The sequence below is a fragment of the Acanthaster planci genome, linkage group LG11 (genome assembly GCF_054643075.1).
Source record: "Acanthaster planci isolate LZ-2023a linkage group LG11, COTS_SCS, whole genome shotgun sequence".
Taxonomy (NCBI): domain Eukaryota; kingdom Metazoa; phylum Echinodermata; class Asteroidea; order Valvatida; family Acanthasteridae; genus Acanthaster; species Acanthaster planci.
Genome location: NC_141787.1, coordinates 10,703,999 through 10,719,414, shown reverse-complemented (window position 1 = coordinate 10,719,414; position 15,416 = coordinate 10,703,999). Strand labels below are relative to the sequence as shown.

Here is a 15,416-nt window from a genome sequence, read left to right as displayed (position 1 = left end):
AAAGGAGGATAGGTTGGAGGGGGTCACACAGGACCAGAGCTAAGTGCCATTAATCTCTGTCAGATATTCATGTCAATTTCTTTGGCTCAGCTGCTCCATTTTATTTTTTTTCCATGTGCTTTATGGTACACGCAGTTTGAAACTCTCACATTTCTACTGTAAAGTACAACTGTAGTTAGGAAGGCTATGGTTCTAATTAACAGTTAGGCTTTTGGCAACTTATGCATATTAAGAGATCATTACTCTTGGAATCAATTGCCAAATTTTTACAGAGCTTTCAAATAATAAGATTTTTTTATGCCCGTGGTATTCCTTGTATGTACTTTGTACCACTATGTACAGTACATTACCTAAATTACATGTACATGTAGATGGCACAGTTATCATCACCAAGGCTACAGTCTGTTGACTGAGTACTTTGACTGAGTATAGATATGTGTTTGAACACAACACTTTACACAGGTTTCAAAGAAATGCTTCAATATTCGTAAAACCAATTTGAGTAATCGTCCTTTTGCCAATAGTTGGACAATTTCAACGTAGCCTTTATCTAGGTTCTCAGATAAGTAACCATCATTGAATTTATGAGTGCTCAAATCACACTGTGTTACTTACTACCGGAGTTCCAGTTATTACTGCTTTTTATCGTAATATGCATTTGACTCAAAAGTATTTGACCATGCATGTAGCTGTCCTAGTTTTAGTTTGACAGTAAATGCTACAACTAAAGGCAGGTTCAGACCTCAGGTTAATACGAAAAAGAAGTAGAGTTGACCTCTCACAACATTTTCAGTGAATTTTGCTTGAGTCGAAATGTTTCTACAAATTCGAAATGACATCACAAAACTTGCATTTGTGTTCACTTTCATGGCAAGTATGAACCCAGCATTGATGCAATGGATGTCATTTTGTGTTGGAATGGGATTTCTGGGCCTGTTTTGTTCAAGTGCCAAACAGGTGTGTGATCCCCTTCATGATGTGTCATCAAGGGATTGTATTGTGCAACACCTTGTCACTAAAGCTTATCTCCTAATAGTAATACCTGTGTAGTTTCCCTGTTTGAGGTTGATGTTCGACCATAGTTCAACTTACCCAGCAATCAGATATTGCTTGGCTGTCTGACAAGCACTGGACAATACTTCCCTGAAATTGAGGACATCATTATTTTGATGCATTGTCAAAACTTTTCCTGTGTCCATCAATCAGAAATCAGACTGATGGAGGGATACAGTGATGGGCTTTGAACCCCCCCCCAACTCAGAGGCATTCAGCTTGATGGGAAAGCCCAGTCTACATACTCATGCAGTTTGCAATGGCATATCATTTATCAAAAGAGCTGGAAAACTTTAGGAGGAGAGAAGTCATTATGGGAGCCGCAAGGTCACTTTAATTGATAGTAAGAAGGTCAGTTTGACAGCAGATATGTTTCTGGTTATATGTTTTTGTCCATTGTGGGTCATGTTGTAATGACTTACATTGTTTTTCTGTTTCTTTTTTGAGAGGAGAGGTATTTAAAGTGCAATTCACCATTTGATTATTGATACCTTGCCAGTCTACAGTCATTCAGGAAAGATGAGCAGAGACTGTTCCGGTTAGGTTTTGCTGTGGTTCTCACTTTTCACCTCCGCGACTCAGGTTTGAATCCACCCAAACTGACTTGTGGATTGTATTTTGATCCCTGCCTGACTTGGTAGGTTTTCCTTCCACCTCAAAAGCAAACATCCCTTCACCGCCCTTTTGTTTTTACCTGTATAGGTTTCTTGTAGGCTACTTATCTAAAGCACCACCCTGCACTTTGAAGCCCCCCCCCCTTTCACCATCAGCAAGGAGTAAATAAATAAGACAGAAAAAAGAAATAAATTTGTTATCAGTTTGGAGGCAGTTGTTACCTCCATACCTCAGCTGCCTGATATTTTCAATAACTCTTCAGCTAATTCGAGAACTCATTTCCAATGACCAGTTCCTGATGTTTCATAAATTAGGGCCTACAGCATGTTTTTGGACAGAATGATTTCAAAGGGTGTTGGTACCAGTGCTGTCTTTATACCAGTCACAAGCCTCTTGTTTGCTGGCTTTATTTTCTTAGAATCACAAATCCTATAAAAGTAGCTTTGCAGACATGGATTTCCAAGATACAAGTTGATCAGCATTTCTCTGAAAAAGAGGAGCTCTTATCTGATCTTGCGAATCTTCACCAGACGTGGCATTGTCTGCAGCATTAACTCTAAGCAGTTTTCAGGTTTCTGTGATTTGGTTTCTATTTGGATGTGTACTTGCGTCAGGAGCTTGGCTTCAAATTTCCTGAGTGCCTGGTCATTGGATTGCTATGTTGTAATTAATCAAGAGTGATAGGGCGTGCATAAAATAGCATCAGTGCATTTCATTTGGTCCAGGTGCTCCATTGAAAAACAAAAGCTGTTAACTTATTATTACGTCTCTGCGCTCTTGCTAAGCTTGTGTAACAATTCAACCAAGGCTGTGTCCCTTGCACAGCTTATTTAAGGAAGTTGAGATGTATCGGTGTCTTGTGATAAAATGAGAACAGTGGGAAGCTGGTTTGGCTTTCTTTGGAAAGTAACTTCATGAGGATGCTGGCACATTGATGTAGATTCTGGAAGGAAAAGTCTGAACTCTAGCACACGTATAGGCCTTCCACATGCCCACCCCTCCTAGAGCTTCCTTCCATCGAACTGCATTCAAATTAGCAAATTTCCGCCGCCCCAGCATGGACTGTTTGATGTTTTCCCACTCCCAGCGACAACTGTGAAATTTAATTTGGGGGACAGTTGGCCAGGGCACATGCAGGTTGAGGGGGAGGGGATGAATGCATTAATTTGACTGCTGATGTGTGCCCAATTTGTTTGTTCAGACAGAAAGGCAAGATGTGCATGTGATGCACTTGCACGCACGGTCATCAAATCACAACTTACAGCGTCAGCTGTAACATGGAGGAACTTGATTTTTGTATGGTTACTAAAGCACCACAATGTATCACTTTCTGTGTGATGGCATTAAAATGTTAAGTTACACCCTAGTTTCCCTCCATGCCCCATTTGTGCAACAATCTTAGTGGTCTGAATTTCCCTTACAAAGCAATGCCCACACGCTGGCAATTTGTTTGAAGATCTTCATGTGAGATAGTTACGTGTAGATATCGCCCTCTCTTGGCATTCAGGATGTGTGGTCTACATATACCGGTATACCCAAACAAGAATAAAAATATTTTTTTTTAGATATGCATTCTGTGGCCAGTGAATTTGAGCAAGATGCTGAATCCTGCATATTAAAAGCGTGTTTGTTTCACATAGATATGGATCAGGATAAATGATCGTTGTTGGTTCACTGACACCAGAACCTGCCTAATAGATGGTGCAAACCAACGTTGAGATCGTTGTTCAAGATCCAGATCCATACGAAACAAACAGGCCCCTAGATTTGTGCCAAGTACAGTAAAACGTACATGACCCCCCTTTCTAGCATCATGTTGAGATGATGCTTTCTCAATCTTACTAACACAGATTTTAATAGGCCTATATCTTGAAATTCTACTGAAGCTTGTACAAGTGTCTTGTGATTGTGTCATACAGGTTGATATAGTGTTGCATGAATGTTGCATCTTTTTTTTTTATTTCAACATTGTGTATATGGTATATTATGCAATAATGTATTAACGTCGTCTTGGCGATTGGTTTTCAGTTGTTGTGGATGTGATTCAAAACCAGGGAAATAGGAGGGAGAATAGTACAAGAAATCCATGTGAATTACTTCTCTGTGACTAAGCAATAATTCTGTATCTTCCCTGGAACAGGAGCCTGGAATATGAATGGTCACTGTATCACACATTAAAATTTGTCACAAAGCTTATCTCTTTATTTATGTCCCATTTGCAAAACTTTTTAAATGATTTCTGCAAATAGAAGCATAATGAGTGCATTTTTGGCACTCACGTCTCCTAAACAAATGAAAGCCTACCCTCTTCCCCCAGTTCACAGTCCCGTAATTTGCACTAGTTCGTCAACACACACACAATGGGGGGGGAAGACACAGGCCCCCAAATCAGCTCCCCTCGGGGGGTGGGGGGGTTAGCCCGCACACGGGGAGAAAGAGATACATGCGGACGCCGCCACATTCTGACAGTCTGTCATCTCTCATTTGTGCGCTCGCACTGTGGCGTGTGGGATCTTTGGCGATTGTCTAATGAGGCAAAATGTTCCCCCAGAAAAGCCAGATTTAAAGAAAATAGAAAGAAGGGTCCCCAGGGGGGAAAGGTAGCTCAGGACCGGAAGCTGTGATATTAGTCCTAAACACTCCCCAAATTCAAAGTTATCTTTCTCCCCTTTTTTTCTCCTCTCTCATTGTTAGTTTGCCTGGAGTTGGAATATACATGCATCTACCTTGCTGACTCGGGCAGATGCATAAAAAAGGTATGGTACACCCACGAAATGAGACGAAGAAGAAGTGATGGTATACACTGGATGTCTTAGCATTTGGGTTGTGAAAACATCTATGATGGATACGCTGTGACAGTGCTTAGAGTGCTTGCTCTATTTCCTTCTGTCCCCCTTTGGTTTTTGGGGGGTCAGGGCAGAGGGAGATAAGAAGTGTGTTTGAGCCCAGAGTTGATGGAAGAGATACATGTACATTGGGACCTGTCTTTACAGCCTGTTGGAAACTGCCCGACATTTTTTTTTTACTTGCATATTAATTTTTTCCCATTATTAACAGCAAGGAAATCTGTTTTTGTGTGGTGCTGGTATATACACAAATTCAGGAAGACACACTTATACACAAGTGAAGATACTCACCAGGTACTTATGTGTATTTTAACGGTGTGAAAAGATGTAGTGATAGGAAGTAATGTGACAATTTCATCTTTTGACACTTGGAGTGTTGTATATGTAAAACCAGTAAGCATGTGGTTATCATTCTTAAAGTTTTTCCTGCCCTGCTTACATCCGTCAAATCTTTCAGCTGAGCTCTTTTTGTGTTTGTCAGTCACCATTATCATCAGTGAGTGTTACAAATGCATTTCTGATGATGATCATGACGTCACATTCAAAGATATGACTTTTAATTGTATATTTTACCCAAACTACTCATGTGATTTCATGTAGGTGAACTTATACTTTAGACCACAGTTAACTGCACAAATCATGATAAATGTTCCTATTTTCAGTGATAAGACGTACAGCAAAGCTGGCTTAAGACAAAAAAGGCCCGCATGGAAAGCAGCACATGCAGAATTCTCAAGGGAGCTCTGTTTGGAGCCAAGCAGATGTATCAGCATTTCTTCAATTAGAGGATTCTATGATAAGATGTCCTGCTTGAGTCATAGAAACAAAATGATTCCACAAAGTAATGTCCAGAGATTGGTTGGTATTTTATGTTTGATTTCCTCTTTTCCCTGCCTGCCCCAGCCGACTGTCCCTTTTTCTTTGCCACTCGGCACTCATCCGGACTGACCTACATTCCCGGCAAAATTGGGTTACCTGCTCTGGACCTTCCCCGGGCTGCCCATTTATTCCAATCAGACCCGGTTTATCCCAGGATGTTATTCAAAGCAATCAAGTATTAATGAGTCCGCAATTTCCGAAAATCAAACCCAGAATCCATCAAAATGTCCAGCATCGGATAGTCGGCGATGATAAATTGGCCAGACTGGAAAGGCATCCCCAAGATGGAACTTTGATTCCGGGAAGCAGTTGCCATGGTGACCGTATATAAAAATGCTAACTGGCAATGATAGATAATGACAGTATCATTACGGCAGTCGCTGCTTTGATATTGGCAGAATTAATTGTGAATAAATTAGCTTACACTGAAGTGGAATTATGGGATAATAATGATATATTGTTCTAGGCAGCACTTTGGACATTCACTCAATTGTTTGTTCTCTCGTTCAGAGAGTGAAAAGCTGGAACTGAACATGGTGCAGTGGCTATATGTTGCCAATTAGTGAGGCTGGGTGGTCTCGCTTTTATTCAAATTAGAGATAATCAGTTCATTCAGAAACTCCTTTCCTTTAAGCTCTATGCAATTTCAAGTTGCAGTCTGATATTAGGTTGTGTTGATACCTCACTGCACACAGACTTGTCATGGTAAGTTCCATACTGGTACAAAAAAGTGACATCATCAACTTTGAAGTTCGCATCTGCCTTGTTCCTCTCTGTGACGGATTTTGAATCTTTTCTCCTCCTTTATTCCAGTTTAATTTCTCTTCTGCTGTTTGAAATGTCTAAGCTTAAAAGAGCAGCTTTGGTGAGATGGTCACTTTTCTGAAAATCTGCACCATTATCCACGTTAGAACTCAAGACTCTAATCTGTTTGTTTATAATCTCTCAGCTTTCCGATATGCAGTCAGCATTCCTGTAATATCCCAATTCCTGTCTGTTACCACATGTGATCTTTTTGCCAGCCATCATTCTTCTGATCACAGCCAGGCTTAAGAGTCCAGGACTTTGCGAAACAGTCCTGGTAACTGTATTCAGTTGAAAACAAACAATTAAGCAAACTTTTTATAGTGATTTCTGGTGAGTGATTTCTTTGTAAGATGTCGGAGAAAATCCCAGGCACTCTTTCCATGCAGAAAATAACCCCAAGGGATTATTGCAGTTAGAACTGGAACATTACACTAATTCCCATCAGGATCAAATCTGACGTTAAAGCAAGGATGGGCTTACAATCAGGAAATCCAAAAATGTGAATCTGCATTATGAAGGACTTTCAGTTTGCATGTAAGATATGAACAGCAAATCTGTTTGTGCGCGTTAGGCAGCCTGTATTACAAAAAATCAAAAGGTTTGAACTACAGCTACTGTCCTAGCAAACACACTTTGGTCATTGTCAGCAGCCGTGTGCCCTTTATGGTAGGCAGTTGCAGCTTTTTCCCTTCATTTCAACTCAAGGCTAAGAAGGCTACTGTATTCCAAACAAATGAAACAGTGGATTTGTGATGTTTATCTTTTTCCAATTTGGCGCTGATTAAGCTGGCTTTTCATGCCAGTGATTAGTTTGCCTCTCAGCAATTTGTCTGTCCCAATGCTGGGGCCTCAGCTTCATCCAGCTCCCAGCCTGGCAAGCACAAAGCTGTACAAGGAGCCCCCCCCCAATTCACACAATGATACACTGAGCAGCTCCGTGCTGACAATAACGGGGATGTATAAGCCCTGGCCAGCTTTTGACTGCCGAGACCCTCTGACACACACACACACAGCCCTGGCCAGCTCGGTGAAGGTGCAGAGCTGTGGAGCAAATCCCCCACCGTAAAAGCGGAGTCAGTCACGGTACACACACATTTACACACGGTATGAGAGGAAAGCGATGGATCGGGAGGGAGAAAGAGAGGAGACAAAAAAGAAGGTCACTGGAGTTGTATATGGGTCAGGCTAGGAGGGTTATCCATCAACGTCGGCCGCAATTTCATGCAGCATTTATTCTTAATCAGTGCTCTTGTGAAGGCCCTTAATCCCACTTTGGTTATATATCAAGGCTTCCAGGTGCTTTACCCCCAGTCCAGGCGAGAAGCTACAAAAAAAGAGAGAAAAATCAGAGGGTACATTTTCTGAATTAGAAATTTGCTCCGAGCGACGAAGCTTTAAAAAATAATTTGGAATTGCAATCAGCCACTTTTCCTCCTCCCTCCTCGCTGTCTCTCCCCCCTCTTTCCATTCTCTCCCGGTGTTTTCTTCTCACCGGCTGCTTCTTTGTTTTTGTTTTTGGCCTCTTACCTCCTGGCATATGAGAACGGGGCGGCATGTTGCATCATTGGTTGATGCGAAGTGACTTCGCCGCAAGCCCCCGGGGCACTGGGCTTCTTAGCGGCCATTCAGAGTTAAATGCGGGAGTCCGCCAATGTGCCAATTCTGTTTCAATTTCAATTTGGCACTCTCCCTGCTTTCTCCCTCTCTGGCAGGACAGCGGGCCAGCCCGTCTCCATATCAATATTCCCGGCCCGTGTTCTCCTTTTTTCAAAGCTTCATTGATTGTTTTCAGAGCAGGTGTCACATATGGCACACCACTTATCATTTTCCAAACATCCTTCCATTTTTTTTAATATACATTGTGCATATAAAGTAGAAACTACAATTCAGCTCTGCATTATTAGCAAAGAGCAAGTTCACTCCAGTGAATCACAGATCTAAACAATGAAGCCTATTATCTTATGTTCATAAAAATGCTTTTGGAGATACATCGTTTTTGTGTGAGAGGGAAAATTGGGCCTACATTCAGTTCTAGGGAAGGCATGAATGTAATGGGACGTAATAAGTTTTGTTGTATAGAAAACAGAAACCATTTCTTTCTTTTTAAAGAAAACTACTTATTGGGGTTTGGCTGCGTTGTAAGTGGATCACCAAATATGACTAGAGCATGGATCCAAGCTTATCGCTGAGTCGCAGGGTTATTAGCTTTTCCTGGAAACAGGGCTTGACAAATGCAGTACAAGGAAAACTTGATCCAATGAAGAGACCAGCAGCCAAGATAAAGAACATGTTTTTGTCTTGATTGGGGCATCTTGTGCCACCATCCACTATCTCAGTGCCACTTGGGTGGCAGCACTACCCAAAACAAGCAGAAACATTCTATCAAATAACGACTCGCCTTTTGCCAAATTTTCCATCACCAAGAATCAACATGTAACTCAAGGTGTTAAACGAGAAATGAATGTACATGTATATGTTCCTCTGACAACTAAAGGACACTCATTATCCAGAACCTACAACTGATAAACAACTTTAACTTTAGTGAAACCTCCTTCCTTCATCAATATTATGGTCCCTTCCCCACTTCCAAGTGCCGGAGATTTCCCTTCTTTGACGGCTCTAAAGTCACAATTACAGATCATCGCAGCTCCTTAAAATTTAATAGCAATGCCATCAATAACCCCCCTCACTCTCTCTCTCCATCTCTGTCCCTGTTTGGAGCATACTCAGGACGGTGTCAAGCTGATGTCCCACCTTTTGGATTTTGTGACGGAACCAGGTTCTGCATAATTGATCATAGAGTATGTAGTCTGGGTCCCAGCTTGTGCCTACTTCTGTTTCATGATGCGGTTTCCTGTGGCAGTGAGCTAAAGGATTTACAGAAGACAGGCAATTTTCAATTGCAGGGGTCATATTTCAGCAAATTTGTTGTTATACTATTTTATATAAATATCGTACACACAAGCTTGAAACGTTTATTTTAATTGAAAATAGTTTTGTAGTTTTAATAATTCAAACCTCCATTCTTAAGTTTCGATATTATTTTTACCTCTTTCTTATGTACTGGTTTCACATAACATACGCATGAATTTGAAAGTACAGTATGTTATTTTTAAAAAGTTGCTTTTTTATGTTTTTTGTGTTTTGTTTTGTTGATATTTTTATTTTTGTAAATTTGAAGAAACCTAACCTTAGGGCTGCGATTCATTGTAATGGATGATCTGGTCAGAGATGCTTCTGCCCGAGATTTGAAAGACATGGTTGTGAGGGATCTTAAGCATTCACACTTACATCTACATGCACATGCACTTTAAAACATGAACAATGAGGGAGTGACAAGTAAACAGAACTACATTACTTTCCATACATCACTGCTGTATTCACAATGGGAATGCTATACAAATAAAGGTGCCTTGCTTTTGTCTTAGTACTCCTCACAACCTTCTCAGAGAAAAAATGGCGATGCCGTGTCCGATGTGAACACGAAACAGCATCTGATTAACCCTCTCCCAGTTTATCAATTTTTCTTTCCTCAGCAGAGTTGGAAACTTGATCCCTGTATAATAGAAACACAGCTCCCAGCTTAATTAGGAAGATCTGTGAGAATCTCTCCCATCCACCCCCCCTTAATATACTCTTGCTGTCTGTCCAGATGGGTATGACACAGGGGTGTAAAAGAAAGACGAAACCACATTCATTACATCCTCAGTGATCAGGGTCTGTCTTTAGTGAAATTGAATTTGGAAACCTGGTGATCAAGTCAAAGTGTGCCGAGGGGCTGGAATGGCATAGGTCGTCTGATCTGCCTCTGATGTTCTTTAAATGCTGGCGTGAACACTTTGTCTTTGAAAATTGAGGATGTGGCATTGTGTGGAATAGTCTGCACATGAACCCAGAACTAGCGTGATCAGTTTGATCAAAGAATTTGTAAATCTTTACCTGCTGCTGCTGCACTGAACTTAGTGGAAAATGTTCTAATGGGGGAAATAGAGGTGGAAGAGGGTTGGTAATGCAAAATAATGGAAAAATGTAGGCTATGCAGAGTTATGAGTTGTACGCCTGTTGAACAGTCTCCATTTGATCAATGCTTTATGCTTCAAATGAAAAGTTCTCAAAACAGAGGGCATGGATGCCTGGGTGGGGCTTCAGACCAGGAATGAGAGTAGAGCCATTTCAGTGCTTGAAAATAAGAGATTCTAGGTTTTTGAATTGTCTTTTTGTAAAGTGTTGCTTCAAGTGAACAGACAAGATTCACCAATGTCTTAATGCAGGCTTGATCTACCTGTTTCTACCAGTAATTTTAGGCCTAGTATCATTTCGTGCTTAGAAGAGTTTCAAGTAAATGTGTAAGCCATGTCTGCCATTGTCCTGTCTTAAGTCCTGCCTTCTCACCTTTTTGTTGTTACATACTCATTATAATTTACATCGAGGAAAAAAATTCTCTTTTTTGTCATGGTAGCTCTTAAACCCTGTCACTTTTCATTTTTTAAAGTTTTATTAGTCATCTCTTGATTGATTCTCTTCAAAAGCATGGCTGTCACGGGTCGTCACATCTATGGTGGTGCTCAAGTTTTGTTTGGAACGTATTGTATTTTGCAAAAATAGTAATTAGCTAATTCTTTTCAATTGTGTGTCGGGGGGAGAGAAGTCATTACCAATACAATAGTCTAAAATTCTTCCATTATCAAACTTTTTCTTATGACTCCAAACCACTGGTGTATGCAAAATGTGATCTTTTTGATGGCCATTAAATGGAAGATTATGATTGGCATAATGATTTATACACACGATGGTCTATTTGTCCCTGTGAAAGGCCACGATAAAAGGGCTAATTCCCAGGGACAAGACATGGAGCAAGAGAAAAAACGTGGCCATTAAATACCAGTACGATTTGCGTGCAATTAAGCTTATTAAGGGAAGCAAGGTAATGGTGTAATGGAGTGGGAAATTGAGTAGAACATGAGAGTGAAGTATGGTCGTCGCATTCCCTGCCCAAACAGTGATTTATGGACTTTTTTATCCAGTTGCAAATTTTGAGTTGAAATTTTCCAATGGCTGAAGTCGGCGGTTGGTTTAAATGGCCAGGAAGGCTGCCATTGTCCTTCCATTTACATGAACTCCAGTCTGACTGCTTTGGACAAATCTATTGTGGTTCTCCTTTGACAGGTGGGGCTCATTGGGCTCATTGGCGTAATGCATTGTATTCGATCATGTGGCAAGTAGCAAGTGGTTCTTCCCATGGATCAGTTTGTGGGAGCACTGTACCACAATGAAAGCTTTGGAATGTGTTGTGTGTGTCAACTTGTGGGCTGAAAGAGAACAAAGGCTGCAGGGAATAAGGGTAATTTTCTGGAAAATTGCTTCATACAATCTACTGATGTTTTTGCAGTGGAATCAACCCCTTTTCTGAAACTTTTCATCATTTTCTTGTTAACCTGTGAGAAATCCAAAATTGCAGCAGCACCACATGTGAAAAATCCCTTTCGTGAGCTTGTTTACAGGTCTGTTGGTTGCTATGATAGGACACTGAATTCTATTTCTTAAAAATCTGTTGAAGTAAGTTTGAACAGCCTTTTGAATTATATGTATTTGAAACCCAAAACAGCATTATTTTTCTTGGGCCAGAAGGTACTGACACCCTGTACAAAGTTAACTTTTTTAAACCATCATTTAATAGACTGAATCCACAGAGCACCAAATTTCCCTCAGACTTCCAAACGTCGTGTATGCATTTGAAAATGTTATTAAAGAACCAGACCCTATTCTACGATTTCATTTCAACCCCCCCCCCAAATCACATGGTTTCACCCCATTAAGGGTTTAAAATTTATACAATATGTTCAGGAATACGATTGAAGTTGGGTCTCCCATGAATATGATCTATTCCGTGGCTAACACACTGACACACCGGAAGGGATTTCCACAATGCATCCTGTTCTATCGTGGTGGTAGTATTACTCCTAAAGTGAGGACCTAAACTCAAGTGCTGTTACTTTGTTGCAAATGTGGACTTTGCAAGGATCAGGTAACACTGTGTGGTATTATAGTAACGTACTAATATCTTTTGCAACCTGCCTTTTGGGTATAAATTCACTGAAGAAAATTCACTGGAGTTGAAAGTAATCATACATGTAATATATTGGACTCTGCTACCTATTAATGGTGTTTTTCAACATCACTGCCTTTATTACAGTGTGCAACATTATCGTTTTATGCCAGGAACAAAATTTGAAAACCCACGATAACATTGTATGGAATTGCCACAAAATAATCAAGGGATGCTTTGTAATAAATACATGGCTAGGGAAAAAGTCGATTGTTTGGCTGGACTGTCAAACAAGGGTGCTTTAGGAAAATCATAAACAGTGGAAATGCATATGTTAATTTGAAAGTATTCAGGACAACCAAATGTTTTTTCCTGACCTTTTAAAGCCATGGAGAGAATCTAGTATCTCAGAAAGGAAAGACTGAACAGATTAATCATTTGGTTTTCCTGGACATCTTAAAAGATTTTTAAAAATGTACACAGTGTCAGTTTTGAATGTACTCTGTTTCCTTGTGTGGACCTTCATAATTTGACTGTTAAACAAGACTGACTGGATTGAGGCACGTGTTTCATGGATCCACTGTGAAATTAGTTGCTCGGTTATTTGCATGGAGAATGTGCATACCTAATGCATTGCAAATTTTTCGTAATAACCTCAGCTTGTAATTAGTTTGTTCTCCACCATGGTCGGCACAGCCTGAGAAACCTCCCAGATCCTGGTTCCTATGTGCAGTGCAGTTATAATTCAGAGCACACACCTGCCATCTTCAGCCAAATTGAAAAGTTCCTCCAAGGAATGTGTCCCACCCATTGTCAGTTGAAAACAATTTTTCCCCGTATATTCTTGATTCTCCATCCAACACTTACACATTTCTCCTCCATCCCATCCATCAACCTGCTTTGGCCCAAACAGACTTGACATAGGGAAGATTTTTCAGCTGCAAGGGGGGGGGGTGTTCTGGTCTTGCTGCAGAACCCATGGCCCCGGACTTTAGCCGGAATCCTGGGACTACAGAAAGAAATGGGCCAGAAATAATTCCTTTATTGTGTGTTGTGAGGTGCAGGACCTAAAGTGATCAAGCCAGAGAATTGAAGCTGAATGGTTATTTGACTTTAATAAGGGAAGGTTTGAGATAAGGCCTACTTGTATTTCTACATGAATTATACCTACCAAACAACTGTTAACTGGGTGGATTCTCATTTTTAGCAATTTCAGTGTCATTAGCATCACACCCAACTAGACTTGTTTTTAATAAATTGTCACCAATTTACGTTGTAAAGTGATTGTTGAATATATACATGTACATGTACATGTACCTGTAGCGTTCCAACTGAGTTGTCGTATTTTCAAGGATGCATTTCTTTTTCGCCATTGTTTGGATTTCCTTTTCTAACAAATAAACAAATGAAGCTGATGTATTTATGTTATTGCAGCAGGCTCCTAAAATCTAATCCAGAAACACACTATGGGTACAACCTCCTGAAATGATGCATCTTACATCAGAGTGGTATAGGACTTTGTGTGCTGCTGATATGGGAGAGAGGGGATGCTAGTTTTGGATACCCTGTCAGTGAAAAAGCTTGTCCTATGGAATGAAAAGTAGATTAGATGTGCATGCTCCACATGGTTGGGGATGTTCTTGCTTGGCGATAAAGGGCATGGCCATCTCTTGTTCGTATGTGGCAGTTTGGAAAGAAATCACGTTCTCCTAATTTCCCGGTGAATTTTATTCAGACTCACATCCAGGGCTTTTGAGCTGCAAAACTACTCTAAGAAGAGCGCTTGATTTGTGGTTTTCTTATGTGTAGATGTATGTTTTCCTTTCGGCTGGGCCATCAGTTAGTGTCAGACAGCCGCACACTTTGAAAGTTTTTGGGAGTGTGCAGTCTTTGAGCTCTAAAGCTGAATACTTCCATGGCCAACCATCAGCTGACCTTGCAGGCACCATGCAGGGCTACATGGTCATATTTAGGGGGGGGGGGGCTAAGTTTCCTCGCTCACAGATAAACTGAATTATGAAGGACACAGCTACAACATTGTCCAGCTGAAGGCATGTACATATACATATAAAGGCACCTAATGCAACCACCAGACAACCTATAACCATGAAGCACAGCCAGAGATTGAACATGTTGATTTTTCACAGAGAGATGAAAACCCTTGTGGCTCAGGAGAGCATGGATAAAAAACTCCACTCACATGGCCCAGGCCAGGAATCAAACCTTGGACCACAGTGGTGAGGGGCAAGTGTTTTAAGTGTAAGCCGTCTGTGCCGCCCTGTTTTATTTGAACAGGGTATCCACGTCAGTTACTGAAGAACTCTTCTCCTTTAGGGGCCTAGGTGACTGGTGATGCATAAGGGATGACTCACATATAAGTTCAATTGAGGGAAGTGCATTTTCTGTGGGTGCTAGGTGCCCGGTAGCAGTGGCTTTCACTGTTGTGCAGAAAACACAAAGTGTCAAGACCATCCGATTACTCTTGGTTATTTTTACTGAACTTGAAGCTGCCAAAAACCTCACAACTCATCTTTCAAAACTCAATATTTGGGATGAGCTGGCCAAATATTTGGTTTGTTGTCAATCAAGAGATATTAAGAAATTGTACTTCCACCACTGCATCCATCAAGTTGTCAGGGTGAGTCTGATCGCATGGCAAATGATAAGCCAACACAGTTTTGATTAGAGTCCCATATGGCACAACAATACCCAAAGTGGACGCATAGAGTGCCAATGTGTCAAGGGGAAATGATAAAAGACAGGATACCAAACCATCGACTCACTTATCACTTCCTCCATCAATTACAATTAATTAACTCTATCGCACAATCGTGGTCACAAGTCCGGTTTGGAACCGGTGAATCAGTCCGTCCAGTCCATCATCAGGTGGTTGTCACTGACCCCCTCCCACTCCTTCTGTTTTGAGGAGGTTAAGGGTGCGCACTGACTTTGGTAAGGTTTGAGATGTCTTGGGTATAGCTGACATCAGTTGGTACTGTAGCTAAAATGTGCTTTTGGCTATCATGAATTCCCCATTTATTACCTGCTAAAATGACCTTTTGTCATGCAGTGATTTTCCATTTGCAGAATGAAAGATTTTTCAGCAAATGTTTTGGCTTGTTCAGATATTTCTGTTACCATTTTCTCACTCACAGGCGGCTTGTCCCTTT

The 15,416-nt window shown here is 40.9% G+C and overlaps 1 protein-coding gene across 2 annotated transcripts in view; it reads left to right on the top strand.

The window, feature by feature from the left end:
• The window catches only part of LOC110988574 (kinetochore-associated protein DSN1 homolog), a 54,601-nt gene that overhangs the window by 26,199 nt on the left and 12,986 nt on the right, over positions 1 to 15,416 (top strand). Inside the window, exon 9 of one of the 2 annotated variants that reach the window (XR_015427193.1) lies at positions 4,363 to 4,424. The exons of the other annotated variant lie outside the window; for it this stretch is intronic. The gene's annotated coding sequence lies outside the window, so the exon portion shown is untranslated. The remainder of the gene's footprint in view (positions 1 to 4,362; positions 4,425 to 15,416) is intronic. 2 annotated transcript variants of the gene reach the window in all.